The following is a 15,220-nucleotide window of genomic DNA, read 5'->3' as shown; positions in this document are numbered from 1 at the left end:
ACTATGGAGGAAGCTCCACATAGTGATGGCTGTGTACACGTGCATGCAGTGAGCTCCCTCTGATGTTGGCTGTATAACTCTGTATATAGTGAGCTCCTCCTAGTGGTGGCTGTATAATCTGTATGTAGTGAGCTCCCCTAGTGGTGGCTGTATAAATCTGTATGTAGTGAGCTCCCCCTAGTGGTGGCTGTGTAAATGTGCATGTAGTGAGCTCCCTCTAGTGGTGACTGTATAAACCTATATGTAGTGAGCTCCCCCTAGTGGCGGCTATATAAATCTGTATGCAGTGAGCTCCCCCTAGTGGTGGCTGTATAAACCTGTATGCAGTGAGCTTCCCCTAGTGGTGGCTGTATAATCTGTATGTAGTGAGCTCCCCTAGTGGTGGCTGTATAATCTGTATGTAGTGAGCTCCCCCTAGTGGTGGCTGTGTAAATGTGCATGTAGTGAGCTCCCTCTAGTGGTGACTGTATAAACCTATATGTAGTGAGCTCCCCCTAGTGGCGGCTATATAAATCTGTATGCAGTGAGCTCCCCCTAGTGGTGGCTGTATAAACCTGTATGCAGTGAGCTTCCCCTAGTGGTGGCTGTATAAATCTGTATGCAGAGAGCTTCCCCTAGTGGTGGCTGTATAATCTGTATGTAGTGAGCTCCCCTAGTGGTGGCTGTATAATCTGTATGTAGTGAGCTCCTCCTAGTGGTGGCTGTATAATCTGTATGCAGTGAGGTCCCCCTAGTGGTGGCTGTATAAATCTGTATGTAGTGAGCTCCCCCTAGTGGTGACTGTATAAATATGTATGTACTGAGCTCGCCCTAGTGGTTTCTGTATAAATCTGTATGCAGTGAGCTCTTCCTAGTGGTTTCTGTATAAATCTGTATGCAGTGAGCTCCCCCTAGTGGTTGCTGTATAAATCTGTATGTAGTGAGCTCTTCCTAGTGGTGACTGTATAAATATGTATGTACTGAGCTCCCCCTAGTGGTGGCTGTATAAATCTGTATGTAGTGAGCTCTTCCTAGTGGTGACTGTATAAATATGTATGTACTGAGCTCCCCCTAGTGGTGGCTGTATAAATCTGTATGCAGTGAGCTCTTCCTAGTGGTGACTGTATAAATCTGTATGTAGTGAGCTCCCCCTAGTGGTTTCTGTATAAATCTGTATGCAGTGAGCTCTTCCTAGTGGTTTCTGTATAAATCTGTATGCAGTGAGCTCCCCCTAGTGGTTTCTGTATAAATCTGTATGCAGTGAGCTCCCCCTAGTGGTTGCTGTATAAATCTGTATCGTCATACTTGTCGGGAGAATGTACTGGTTACACCGGAAGATGAGCTGTCACGTACGATCAATTTTAAGGCAGCTTAAAAATCATTTCACCTGACGAACATGTCATTTCTCAGGAGATTCGCAGCCTTTTTAGACTTCCTAAGCATCAGAAAATGAGCCACATACTAAGGGCAGGGGAGGAACCGAGGAGCAGGAGTTGTCACCCAGATTCCCGAGAACAGATACTACTTGGAAAACGAGAGCAAGTAAAAGACCGGGAAATGATGTAATTTTGTGGACAGGGGGCTGATGATCGCACAGCTATAAACTTGTCACTGTCATACATGAGATCCCCGTCCTGCTCTGCACGACTCGCACTCCACATCATGGAGATTTACTGAAAAAAGGAGCATAATATTCATAAGGGGAACGTCACACAAACTCCAAAATGACACATTACAACCACAAGAAACACATTGAAAATTCACGATCCAGAACAAGAGAGCTGTAAATAGAAAGATCAATGAGATACACAGATGTGAGAGCGTGAGATGACGATACTGCCGTACATCTAACCATGGACGCTTCCAGCACAGCCTGGGTCACCTCACGTCTCACATCGAGTGAAGGTGTAACTGCATCCACCCGTCGGATGGATCTGCCCGAGAAGGATCACTGCAGTAACCGGCAGGTGAAGGATGGTTCACGACACAATCTCACACATTCGTGACAACACGAAGGATTTCTAATCCCGTCCCATAGGTTAGATGTGCAGCTCAGAAGGTTTCTAGAAGTCCTATAACCAGGACTGGGTCTCACTGGTTGATAACTGCAACTTCCATAACTACAGTACTAGAAGAACTATTTAGAATTGAGTCCTCAGTGGTTGATACCTTTTAATGACTAACTGAAAAGATGGTAAGAAATTGCAAGCTTTCGAGACTACTAAGACAGTCTATGCCTGATGAAGAGACCTGTGTAGTCTCGAAAGCTTGCAATTTCTTACCATCTTTTCAGTTAGCCATTAAAAGGTATCAACTACTGAGGACTCTCAGTTCTACATATTTTTCTATCTACTGGCTAACACGGTACCAAGATATTTATCTTTTGTGTACTAGAATAACTAAACCCGAATACCCTCCATCCAACAAGGAGAGGAGCAGTGGTCGCACATGTATGGCTACGTTCACACTAGCGTTGTGCGCCGCTGCGTCGGCGACGCAACGCACAACACACGCAAAAACGCGGCAAAACGCACGCAAAAACGCTGCGTTTTGCGACGCATGCGTCGGTTTTTGCCGAAAATCGGACGCAAGAAAAATGCAACTTGTTGCGTTTTCTTGGTCCGACGCTTGCGGCAAAAAAGACGCATGTGTGGCACAACGCAACAAAAAAAAACGCATGCGTCCCCCATGTTAAGTATAGGGGGCGCATGACGCATGCGTCGCCGACGCAAACCCGACGCACATTAGCTTAACGCTAATGTGAACGTAGCCTAAGACGGAGCTCCAATCCTAACCTAGGCGTGTGTACCTACCTGAACATTTCTCTTCCCGTGTTCTCTCTTGTATCTTCTGCAGTCAGGGTTCCTTCAGAAGGTGACCTACACCAAGGAGCCTCCACAGCAATGTGTCCACCACCAGGAACTAGCAGCAGCTCCCCAGAAGTGTCCATGTTTACGAGGTCTCGTCCTTGGTTACGGAGACACTGTGTATTCTCTGCTAACTTCAAGGTGCTCTTGATACAGGAGGACATTTATAGATAGGGAGTAGGGAATACACAGAGCGATACACAAGGAGATACAGTATTAGTACTGACCCCACAAAGAAACATCCTGAACAAGCCCCCAATATAGAAGGAAAGGCTACAAAGGGTTATTGTCCAGGGCACTAGATCGACAATGTGTATTCTCCCACTGGAGTACTGATCTATTGCTCCCTGGTATCAACCATTTTATAAAGTAGTGAGAATGCTGGAAATACTGGAAATCACTAATACAAGAAGAGGAGTAAAGTGACAAATGTTCTGCAGTCCACAAAGCTACAGGAATGTTCCCCAGCTCCCCGGACTGGAATGTGCTCACACATTGTCCATATTGTCCCCGTGCGCTCCCTCGTGTCGCTACAAACAAGACCGCGCTCAGAGCAGGTAACAATGCACATTGTGTACACAAGCACCTGACCCCGCCACCACCCGCAGCGTAGGCAGCACACAGGCTGCAATGGTGAGAAACCCAGGATATGTGACAGCACCAGTATTATACTGTATATTACCTACTGTTCAGGAGGAGGATTGGGGAGACGTCAAGGTTTTCCATGTAAAGCACCAAAGTAAGTTATGGTGAAGTTCCTCCATAAACTGAGTGCCCCAGAGATGCTCTACAAACTCAGCCCCTACAAACTGAACTCCAGGGGACGCCCGACTGAGCCCCTCAGAGATGCCCTACAAACTGAGACCCATAGAGATGCTCCCCAGAGATGCCCTACAAACAGAGATCCCTCAGAGATGTCCGACAAACTAAGCCCCCAGAGATGCCCTACAAATTCAGCCCCTACAAACGAACTCCAAGGGACGCCTGACTGAGCCCCTCAGAGATGCCCTACAAACTGAGACCTAGAGATGCTCCCCAGAGATGCCCTACAAACAGAGATCCCTCAGAGATGTCCGACAATCTGAGCACCCAGAGATGCCCTATAAACTGTGCTCCCTAGAGATGCCTCCCAGAGATGCCCTACAAACAGAGATCCCTCAGAGATGTCCGACAAACTGAGCACCCAGAGATGCCCTATAAACTGTGCTCCCTAGAGATGCCTCCCAGAGATGCCCTACAAACAGAGATCCCTCAGAGATGTCCGACAAACTGAGCACCCAGAGATGCCCTATAAACTGTGCTCCCTAGAGATGCCTCCCAGAGATGCCCTACAAACAGAGATCCCTCAGAGATGTCCAACAAACTGAGCACCCAGAGATGCCCTACAAACTGTGCTCCCTAGAGATGCCTCCCAGAGATGCCCTACAAACTCAGCCCCTACAAACTGAACTTCAAGGGACGCCTGACTGAGCCCCTCAGAGATGCCCTATAAACTGAGACCTAGAGATGCTCCCCAGAGATGCCCTACAAACAGAGATCCCTCAGAGATGTCCGACAAACTGAGCACCCAGAGATGCCCTACAAACTGAGACCCATAGAGATGCCCCCAGAGATGCACTACAAACTGAACTCCAAGGGATGCCCAACAATCTGAGCTACCCAGAGATGCCCTACAAACTGTCCCCTGTATAGTCACCCAAAGGTCCCCTACAAACAGTGCCACTTAGAGGAATCCTACAAATAAAGCTATCCAGAGGTGCCCTACAAACATCTACCCAGAGTTGCCCTACAGAGAGTCATTGGTCACCCAGAGCCACCCAAAGATCCCCTACAAACAGTGCCCTCCAAAGGTCACCTACAAAGCCACCCAGAGGTACCATATAAATAGTGCCACCAAAAGTCCCCTATAAACAGTGTTAGCTAGACACCCTATAAACAGTATGAGATTGGCATTTCCAATGGACAGTGTCAGATTAGGATCCCCAATTATAGGGTCAGAAATCTTCATTTACCCCATATATACCGGTAGGGGAGAGTCCCCCTTTACACTCCTCGGCCTCATGTTGGGCCACTTACACTACGATCCCATAAAGACATCTTGGAATCGGCACCTTTTACTGGTGCACATGCAATTAACCCTTTATATGCAACAGTGGTCCCTAAATGGCAGCCACGAGTTTCTGCTGACTCAACATTTGCATCACGAACAGTCAGGATGGTCAGCAGTGAAATTCACTACAGATAACTGATGTACTGATGGCAATCATTATTAAAAGTACAGGGTCAATAATCAATGGAATAAAAAAAAAACACTGCAAACAGCAACCCTCCAACCAAAAGAGAGACATAACGATAACTGGGGTACAGGAGGCCGAAGCACCAAACCTGGGGTATAGAACAACAAGACACCCAAACTGGGGTACAGGAGGCCGAAGCACCAAACCTGGGGTATAGAACAACAAGACACCCAAACTGGGGTACAGGAAGCCGAAGCACCAAAAATGGGGTATAGAACAACAAGACATAACAAACTGGGGTACAGGAGGCCAAAGCACGAAACCTGGGGTATAGAACAACAAGACACCCAAACTGGGGTACAGGAGGCCGAAGCACCAAACCTGAGGTATAGAACAACAAGACACCCAAACTGGGGTACAGGAAGCCGAAGCACCAAAAATGGGGTATAGAACAACAAGACATAACAAACTGGGGTACAGGAGGCCAAAGCACGAAACCTGGGGTACAGAACAACAAGACACCCAAACTGGGGTACAGGAGGCCGAAGCACCAAACCTGGGGTATAGCACAAGACACCCAAACTGGGGTACAGGAGGTCGAAACACCAAACCTGGGGTATAGAACAAGACACCCAAACTGGGGTACAGGAGGTCGAAACACCAAACCTGGGGTATAGAACAAGACACCCAAACTGGGGTACAGGAGGCCGAAGCACCAAACCTGGGGTATAGAACAACAAGACACCCAAACTGGGGTACAGGAGGCTGAAGCACCAAACCTGGGGTATAGAACAACAAGACACCCAAACTGGGGTACAGGACGCCGAAGCACGAAACCTGGGGTATAGAACAAGACACCCAAACTGGGGTACAGGAGGCCGAAGCACCAAACCTGGGGTACAGAACAACAAAACACCCAAACTGGGGTACAGGAGGCCGAAGCACAAAACCTGGCGTACAGAACAACAAGACACCCAAACTGGGGTACAGGAGGCCAAAGCACCAAACCTGGGGTATAGAACAACAAGACACCCAAACTAGGGTACAGGAGGCCGAAGCACCAAACCTGGGGTATAGAACAACAAGACACCCAAACTAGGGTACAGGAGGCCGAAGCACCAAACCTGGGGTACAGAACAACAAGACACCCAAACTGGGGTACAGGACGCCAAAGCACCAAACCTGGCGTACAGAACAACAAGACACCCAAACTGGGGTACAGGAGGCCGAAGCACAAAACCTGGGGTATAGAACAAGGCACCCAAACTAGGGTACAGGAGGCCGAAGCACCAAACCTGGGGTATAGAACAAGACACCCAAACTAGGGTACAGGAGGCCGAAGCACCAAACCTGGGGTACAGAACAACAAGACACCCAAACTGGGGTACAGGAGGCCAAAGCACAAAACCTGGCGTACAGAACAACAAGACACCCAAACTGGGGTACAGGAGGCCGAAGCACAAAACCTGGGGTATAGAACAAGGCACCCAAACTAGGGTACAGGACGCCAAAGCACCAAACCTGGGGTATAGAACAACAAGACACCCAAACTAGGGTCCAGGAGGCCGAAGCACCAAACCTGGGGTATAGAACAACAAGACACCCAAACTGGGGTACAGGAGGCCAAAGCACCAAACCTGGAGTATAGAACAACAAGACACCCAAACTTGGGTACAGGACGCCGAAGCAACAAACCTGGGGTATAGAACAACAAGACACCCAAACTGGGGTACAAGACGCCGAAGCACCAAACCTGGGGTATAGAACAAGGCACCCAAACTGGGGTACAGGATGCCAAAGCACCAAACCTGGGGTACAGAACAACAAGACACCCAAACTGGGGTACAGAATGCCGAAACACCAAACCTGGGGTATAGAACAACAAGACACCCAAACTGGGGTACAGGACGCCGAAGCACCAAACCTGGGGTATAGAACAAGGCACCCAAACTGGGGTACAGGACGCCGAAGCACCAAACCTGGGGTATAGAACAACAAGACACCCAAACTGGGGTACAGGACGCCGAAGCACCAAACCTGGGGTATAGAACAAGGCACCCAAACTGGGGTACAGGACGCCAAAGCACCAAACCTAGGGTATGGAACAACAAGACACCCAAACTGGGGTACAGAACGCCGAAGCACCAAACCTGGGGTATAGAACAACAAGACACCCAAACTGGGGTACAGGAGGCTGAAGCACCAAACCTGAGGTATAGAACAACTAGATACCCAAACTGGGGTACAGAACGCCGAAGCACCAAACCTGGGGTATAGAACAAGGCACCCAAACTGGGGTACAGGAGGCCGAAGCACAAAACCTGGCGTACAGAACAACAAGACACCCAAACTGGGGTACAGGAGGCCGAAGCACAAAACCTGGGGTATAGAACAAGGCACCCAAACTAGGGTACAGGAGGCCGAAGCACCAAACCTGGGGTATAGAACAACAAAACACCCAAACTGGGGTACAGCAGGCCGAAGCACAAAACCTGGGGTATAGAACAAGGCACCCAAACTAGGGTACAGGAGGCCAAAGCACCAAACCTGGGGTATAGAACAACAAGACACCCAAACTAGGGTCCAGGAGGCCGAAGCACCAAACCTGGGGTATAGAACAACAAGACACCCAAACTAGGGTACAGGAGGCCGAATAACCAAACCTGGGGTATAGAACAACAAGACACCCAAACTAGGGTACAGGAGGCCGAAGCACCAAACCTGGGGTATAGAACAAGACACCCAAACTGGGGTACAGGACGCCAAAGCACCAAACCTGGAGTATAGAACAACAAGACACCCAAACTTGGGTACAGGACGCCGAAGCACCAAACCTGGGGTATAGAACAACAAGACACCCAAACTGGGGTACAGGAGGCCGAAGCACCAAACCTGGGGTATAGAACAACAAGACACCCAAACTAGGGTACAGGAGGCCGAAGAACCAAACCTGGGGTATAGAACAACAAGACACCCAACCTAGGGTACAGGAGGCCGAAGCACCAAACCTGGGGTATAGAACAACAAGACACCCAAACTGGGGTACAGGAGGCCGAAGCACCAAACCTGGGGTATAGAACAAGACACCCAAACTGGGGTACAGGACGCCAAAGCACCAAACCTGGAGTATAGAACAACAAGACACCCAAACTTGGGTACAGGACGCCGAAGCACCAAACCTGGGGTATAGAACAAGGCACCCAAACTGGGGTACAGGACGCCAAAGCACCAAACCTGGGGTATAGAACAAGGCACCCAAACTGGGGTACAGGACGCCAAAGCACCAAACCTGGGGTATAGAACAACAAGACACCCAAACTGGGGTACAGGACGCCGAAGCACCAAACCTGGGGTATAGAACAAGGCACCCAAACTGGGGTACAGGACGCCAAAGCACCAAACCTAGGGTATGGAACAACAAGACACCCAAACTGGGGTACAGAACGCCGAAGCACCAAACCTGGGGTATAGAACAACAAGACACCCAAACTGGGGTACAGGAGGCTGAAGCACCAAACCTGGGGTATAGAACAACAAGACACCCAAACTGGGGTACAGGAGGCTGAAGCACCAAACCTGAGGTATAGAACAACAAGACACCCAAACTGGGGTACAGGAGGCCGAACCACCAAACCTGAGGTATAGAACAACAAGACACCCAAACTGGGGTACAGGACGCCGAAGCACCAAACCTGGGGTATAGAACAAGACACCCAAACTGGGGTACAGGACGCCGAAGCACCAAACCTGGGGTATAGAACAAGGCACCCAAACTGGGGTACAGGAGGCCGAAGCACCAAACCTGGGGTATAGAACAACTAGACACCCGAACTGGGGTACAGAACGCCGAAGCACCAAACCTGGGGTATAGAACAAGGCACCCAAACTGGGGTACAGGAGGCCGAAGCACCAAACCTGGGGTATAGAGCAACTAGACACCCGAACTGGGGTACAGGACGCCAAAGCACCAAACCTGGGGTATAGAACAACTAGACACCCGAACTGGGGTACAGGACGCCGAAAACCTGCAGTACAGGATATCGAAAGACTGAATCTGGGGGAACAAGACATCAAAACACCAGAACCTGAGCTACCAAAATCTGGGTTACCGGAAAATGTGACACTGATTCCTGAGGAACAGGATAATGACACTGACACTCGGGGTACAGGATAATGACACTGACACTCGGGGTACAGGATAATGACACTGACTCTGGGGGTACAGGATAATGGCACTGACTCTGGGGGTACAGGACAGTGACACTCGAGGTACAGGATAATGACACACACTCGGGGTACAGGATAATGACACTGACACTCGGGGTACAGGATAATGGCACTGACTCTGGGGGTACAGGATAATGACACTGACACTGGGGTACACGATAATGACACTGGGGTACAGGATAATGACACTGGGGTACAGGACAGTGACACTGGGGGTACAGGACAGTGACACTGGGGTACAGGATAATGACACTGGGGTACAAGATAATGACACTGGGGTTACAGGACAGTGACACTGGGGTACAGGATAATGACACTGGGGTACAAGATAATGACACTGGGGTACAGGATAATGACACTCGGGGTACAGGATAATGGCACTGACTCTGGGGGTACAGGATAATGACACTGACACTGGGGTACATGATAATGACACTGGGGTACAGGATAATGACACTGGGGGTACAGGACAGTGACACTGGGGTACAGGACAGTGACACTGGGGTACAGGATAATGACACTGGGGTTACAGGACAGTGACGCTGACTCTTGGGGTAATGTCTCTTAGCGAGTGACTGATCGTTGGGGCTGGTGTCTGACTGCAGCTGATGGTCGCAGGTCTGCAGTAAATATCTAATAATGTGGACACTCATCATCCTGTGACGCAGGTGAAGGTATGAAGCCACTTACCTGGACGGAGGGTGCAGGCCCTGCAGCGGTGACTGGGTGACCCCTGTGGACGGTGTTACTATGGGAGCAGGAATGTGCTGTCAGTTGTCAGTACACTACTAGAGAAGCAGCACTGATTGGGGAGGGGGCACAGACATATACAAGGACACTGGGTCCGGGGGGGATCTAATGACGGTCATGGCACTCGGGGTGGTGGTCCACCTGCCCGGACAGCAGAAGTATTATTCTACAGATGCAGTAATATCCCTGCACACTGGAGACAACAGCCATTTTTAGCTCATACCTCCTCCCCGGGGTCACATACTTTCCTGGTAACATGTTATTGTACTGAATGCGCCGTTACATTGTATTTATTGTCTGCTCCTTGTGTTCCTGCGCCAGAACCAAGGACGACAGCCCCTCCCGGGGGTCCCGCTCAGAACAGGGGGCGAATCTGCCAGTTCATCACATTCCTGGTGACACCAGCGAGCATGGACCAGAATCATTAATGAGACTGATGACTGCCCCCTACTGGTGACCTCCATCCCATAACATGGCAGGAGGCCACAGTCACACTGCACAACACCTCATATTTATGATTGCCAGAGTAGCAGATATTCTGGATCAGACGTCATAGAAAGGTGTAGAAGCGGACCGTGGTTTCAGAACAGGAGACAACTGTATGTCACATTCCTCCTCGCTATGAGGCCTGGACCTCACGAGACACCTGGCAGACGATCATGCTCAGAGCGGCCTCCATAGATCGGCCTCATTTTTTTCATTATCGATCAGATGAGATCAGGGGGATCTGGAAACAATTTGTCACTTCCAGCCTCCAACCATTAATGCCCAACCATTATCTGATGGCTTTGGCATTAGGGTCTCTGCTGCCATGAAGGGGGCATAGTCCAATGGTTGGTGGCACGTAGGGGCGTAACTAAAAGAAGGGGGTGCAATCCCTCCCGGCCTGCGCCCTGGAGAGTAGGGGGCCCAAAAGGTCTAATTGCCACACATAAAAACACTATAACTATTAAAGACCTTTGTTAATTGAGGGCCATGTTGGAGATTAGGCATTAGGGCCCACAAGCTTCAAGTTACGCCACTGGTGGCATGTGTTACATCCACATGATGCCAGCAGAGCATCGTCCCATTACACTGCACAACATCGTCCCACCTCACTGACCGGCTGCTTGCTTTATTCCTATGGGGCATTCTGGTGAAATTTCTTGCCCTAGTAAGCGATGTACTCGTCTGCCCATATCATGGAAAACATCAGACAGGACCATCGTCTTCCATCACTCCCAAGTTCAGCTCCAAAACTACCATGCCATATACCAAGGACATCAGAGAAGGCCCCTGTAGCACCCCACAATACCAGACATATATCGGGAACACCCAACCAAACTCACCGTATATCGGCAATATCTTGTAAGACATGCCATATAATACCAACACCCTATAAGACCCTCAGCATACCAAGAGCACTCCACAAGACCAGCCATAGACAGGGAACACCTCAGAAGACCTGCTATATACCAGCAATACCTCGGAAGACATGTCATATAATGGAAAAACCCCATAAACTACTCAGTATACCAAGAGCAGCCCACAAGACCCACCGTGAATTGAGAACACCTCGGAAGACCTGCCGTATACCAGAAATACCTCAGAAAACATGCCAATTAATGGAAACACTCCATGAGATCCTCAGTATACAAAGAGCACCTCACAAGACCCGTCGTACACAGGGAACACCTTAGAAAACCTGCCATATATCGGCAATATTTCAAAAGGCATGCCATATAATACCAACACCCTGTAAGACCCTCAGCATACCAAGAGCACTCCACAAGACCAGTTGTACACCGAGAACACCTCATAAGACCCTCTATATACCAGCAATACCTCGGAAGACATGCCATATAAAGGAAACACCCCATAAGCTCCTCAGTATACCAAGAGCAACCCACATGACCCGCCGTAAACTGAGAACACCACGGAAGACCTGCCGTATACCAGCAATACCTCAGAAAACATGCCAAATAAGAGCACCCCACAAGACCCATCATACACAGGGAACACCTTAGAAGACCTGCCATATATTGGCAATACCTCGGAAGACATGCCATATAAAGGGAACACCCTGTAAGACCCTCAGTGTACCATGAACAACCCAAAAGACCAACCCTCCACTGGGAACACCTCAAAAGACCTGTCATGTACCGGCAATACCTCAGAAGACATGCCATATAACAGGAACACCCTGTAAGACCCTCCGTATTCTAAGAGCACCCCACAAGACTGTCATACACAGGAAACACCTCAGAAAACTTGTCATATATTGGCAATACCTCAGGAAGACATGCCATATAACGAGAACACCCTGTAAGACCCTCAGTGTACCATGAACAACCCAAAAGACCAACCGTACACTGGGAACACCTTGGAAGACCTGTCATGTACAGGCAATACCTCAGAAGAAATGCCATATAACGAGAACACCCTGTAAGACCCTCCGTATTCTAAGAGCACCCCACAAACCCGATGTACACAGGAAACACCTCGGAAGACCTGTTATGTACCGGCAATACTGCAGAAGACAAGCCACATAACAGGAACACCCTGTAAGACCCTCAGTATACTAAGAGCTCCCCAAAACACCCGACGTACACAGGGAACACCTCTGAAGACCTGTCATGCACTAGCAATACCTCAGAAGACATGTCATATAATGGGAAACCTTTTAAGACTCTCAGCATACGAAGAGCACCCCACACAACTGGCTGTACACCGGGAACACGTCACAAGATGCAATGTATACTGGAAACTCCCCTCAACACTCACTATGTTGGAGACATAATAATTTGTCCCTTGTAAGTCGTTCACATCCTTACTCGTGCTAATTTTTCCTGCTTTAAACATGTCAACTTCAAGAACTGTCTGTTCACTTTCTGATAATCCCACCACTTATGGGCACAGCTGTCAACAGGTAATCACTAATACGATTGATATACAAGTCTACATACCCCTGATAAAATGCCAGGAACATCTCATGTAAAAAAAAATCCTACCAAAGAGAATTATTTTCAGAACTTTTTCCTCCTTTCATGTTGCCCATAATTTGTATAAATTCATTGAGAAACAATATGAAATCAATATGAAATCATTTTCAGGGGAATTAAAAAAAACTACAATAATGCGGCAGCATAAGTGTGAACACCCTCCTATAATTGGGGTTGAGGTTGTGCTCAGAATCAGGCGATCACCTTTCCCCCATGTTACATAGTAGTCAGACCCCGGCTGCCGTCATTTACAGCAATTCTGATTAACCCCCAGAGAAATTGTTGCTGTTCCAGGAGGATTTTCGCGACATTTTCTGGTCCGTAAACAGCTGACAACACAGCAAAGGATCTCACCACGGAAAATTATCAGTCAGTAGAAGGTACATATCGGATGTGACCAAGGATTCCAAAAAGTGCAAAGCCAGCATCACCCATCACCATAATATCACCATCCCCACCCTGAGGCTTTCGGAATATGGGACTGGGGTTTAGTCATGGAAGAGAATCTTATGGACAATTCCAAATTATCAGTCAATTTTGCATCAAAACCTTCAGGCCTCTGCTAAAAAGCAGAAGATGAATTTCACTATTCAACAGAACGACCCTAAGCGACCACGAATCACCAAGAGAATGGCTTCAGTAGACGATGGAAGTTCTGGAACAGCCGAACCCAGCCCTGAAACCAAGAGACAATCACAGGTGACCTGAAGAAGAGTGCTGTACACAAGAGATGCCCCTGCTATCTGACAGCGGAGGAGTCGGCAATGATCGCCAAGTACTGATAGACTCTGACCGAAAAAGACTGACCGCTGCCAGAAATTCACAGGAGGCTGCAACTAATTATTAGTGTAAGGGTGTGCAGACTTATCTTAGTTATTTATGTCTCTTTTTCATTTTGTTTCTCACTGGATTTGTACAGATTATGGGCGACATTAAAAGTGTGAAAAGTTCAGAAATGTTTTATTTTGGTAGAATTTTCTATATGATAAATTCTGGCATTTTAACAGTGGTGTATGGACTTTTTATATCCACTGTATTTCACCATGGCTGATCAATGCACATCCCACTACTGGAATCATACTCCTCTCCTGAAATCCTCTGTGCTGCTACAGAGATCCGTACAGCGTCACTGGTAAATATTCGACTACCTGTATTGTGGGATCCTGGCATTGACACCGTGAATGTGAAGCATACGGCACATTACTGCTCCCGGGTACCTGAAGGGAACAATGCGGTACTGTCAGCGGCCGCCGCTGATCGCCTTACACTGTGTTACTGGAGATGGAGATACTGTTCTCTTCAGGAATGCCCAAACCTGACAGGAGACAGTCAGCAGGCAGGCACTTTAGGGAAAAGCCCCTCTCCGCTCAATCCCTGGCCTCACCAGAATACAGATGTGTAGCAGCAGCAGCCTGTATTCTGCAGATCGCACTGTGTGGTCACCTCCGCTAGGTTACCATCTTTACCCCAGAGGTGACTGCATCTATTCTTGCCAGTCAGTACATCCCCCCCCCCGCCCCGTATACACTGTCTCCAGTGCTGTCCTGGATCGCCGTCTGTACGGTATCTGCAGGGTCATCACCATCATCAGATCTGCACACAATGCTGTGGATTATCCTTCCATACACCCGAGGGGCAGCACTGAATCTGGTGGAAGCTTCTCCACTATTCACACTCATATCAGCAGCTTCTCCCATGATCGGATTGTGAGCTCTTCAGTCCAGGTTCTAGGAGGCTCCAGAGCAGTAAGTCAAGAGCCGTGCCAAAACTGCAGAACCGACAACTCAATGTGGGCAAACACAGGGCTAACATGGAGCTAGTCGGACCCAATGCAAAATCTCCAACAGGTCTGATAATGTAAGGAGGTGGATCGATGTCGCATTCCTTTCCCTGCAGACACCAACTGCGTTATGTAATGTGAACTGTGTTGTGTAATCAGTATGGTGTAATGTGTTAATGATGTGTAGTTTGACCGTAGGAGCAGTTAGAGTTAATAATTTGGCCTAGCCCATGGTGAGAGGGGCCGAGTTATAGGGAAAGTGACTGTTTTCTGTTAAAAAGGAAGATGGGCCCTGGAGTGCATAGTGAGTGTACGACAAGATCCAAGGTGGACATTGCCGCAGTGTGGGGTGACTCTAAGAGAAAGGAAACCGAAGAAAAGGGATAACGAGATCCGAAT

General features: G+C 48.7%; 1 protein-coding gene across 7 annotated transcripts in view; it reads right to left on the bottom strand.

The window, feature by feature from the left end:
• MAPRE3 (microtubule associated protein RP/EB family member 3) overlaps positions 1 to 15,220 on the bottom strand; it is a 118,112-nt gene that overhangs the window by 73,305 nt on the left and 29,587 nt on the right. The window contains exon 1 of one of the 7 annotated variants that reach the window (XM_077291900.1): positions 10,001 to 10,207. The exons of 5 other annotated variants lie outside the window; for them this stretch is intronic. The gene's annotated coding sequence lies outside the window, so the exon portion shown is untranslated. Of the gene's footprint in view, positions 1 to 2,792; positions 3,114 to 10,000; positions 10,208 to 15,220 lie in introns of those variants that run through there. One more of the 7 variants, XM_077291899.1, reaches the window with a different exon arrangement.

The sequence above is a fragment of the Ranitomeya variabilis genome, chromosome 2 (genome assembly GCF_051348905.1).
Source record: "Ranitomeya variabilis isolate aRanVar5 chromosome 2, aRanVar5.hap1, whole genome shotgun sequence".
NCBI classification, from domain to species: domain Eukaryota; kingdom Metazoa; phylum Chordata; class Amphibia; order Anura; family Dendrobatidae; genus Ranitomeya; species Ranitomeya variabilis.
This window is presented reverse-complemented; position numbering and strand designations above follow the sequence as displayed.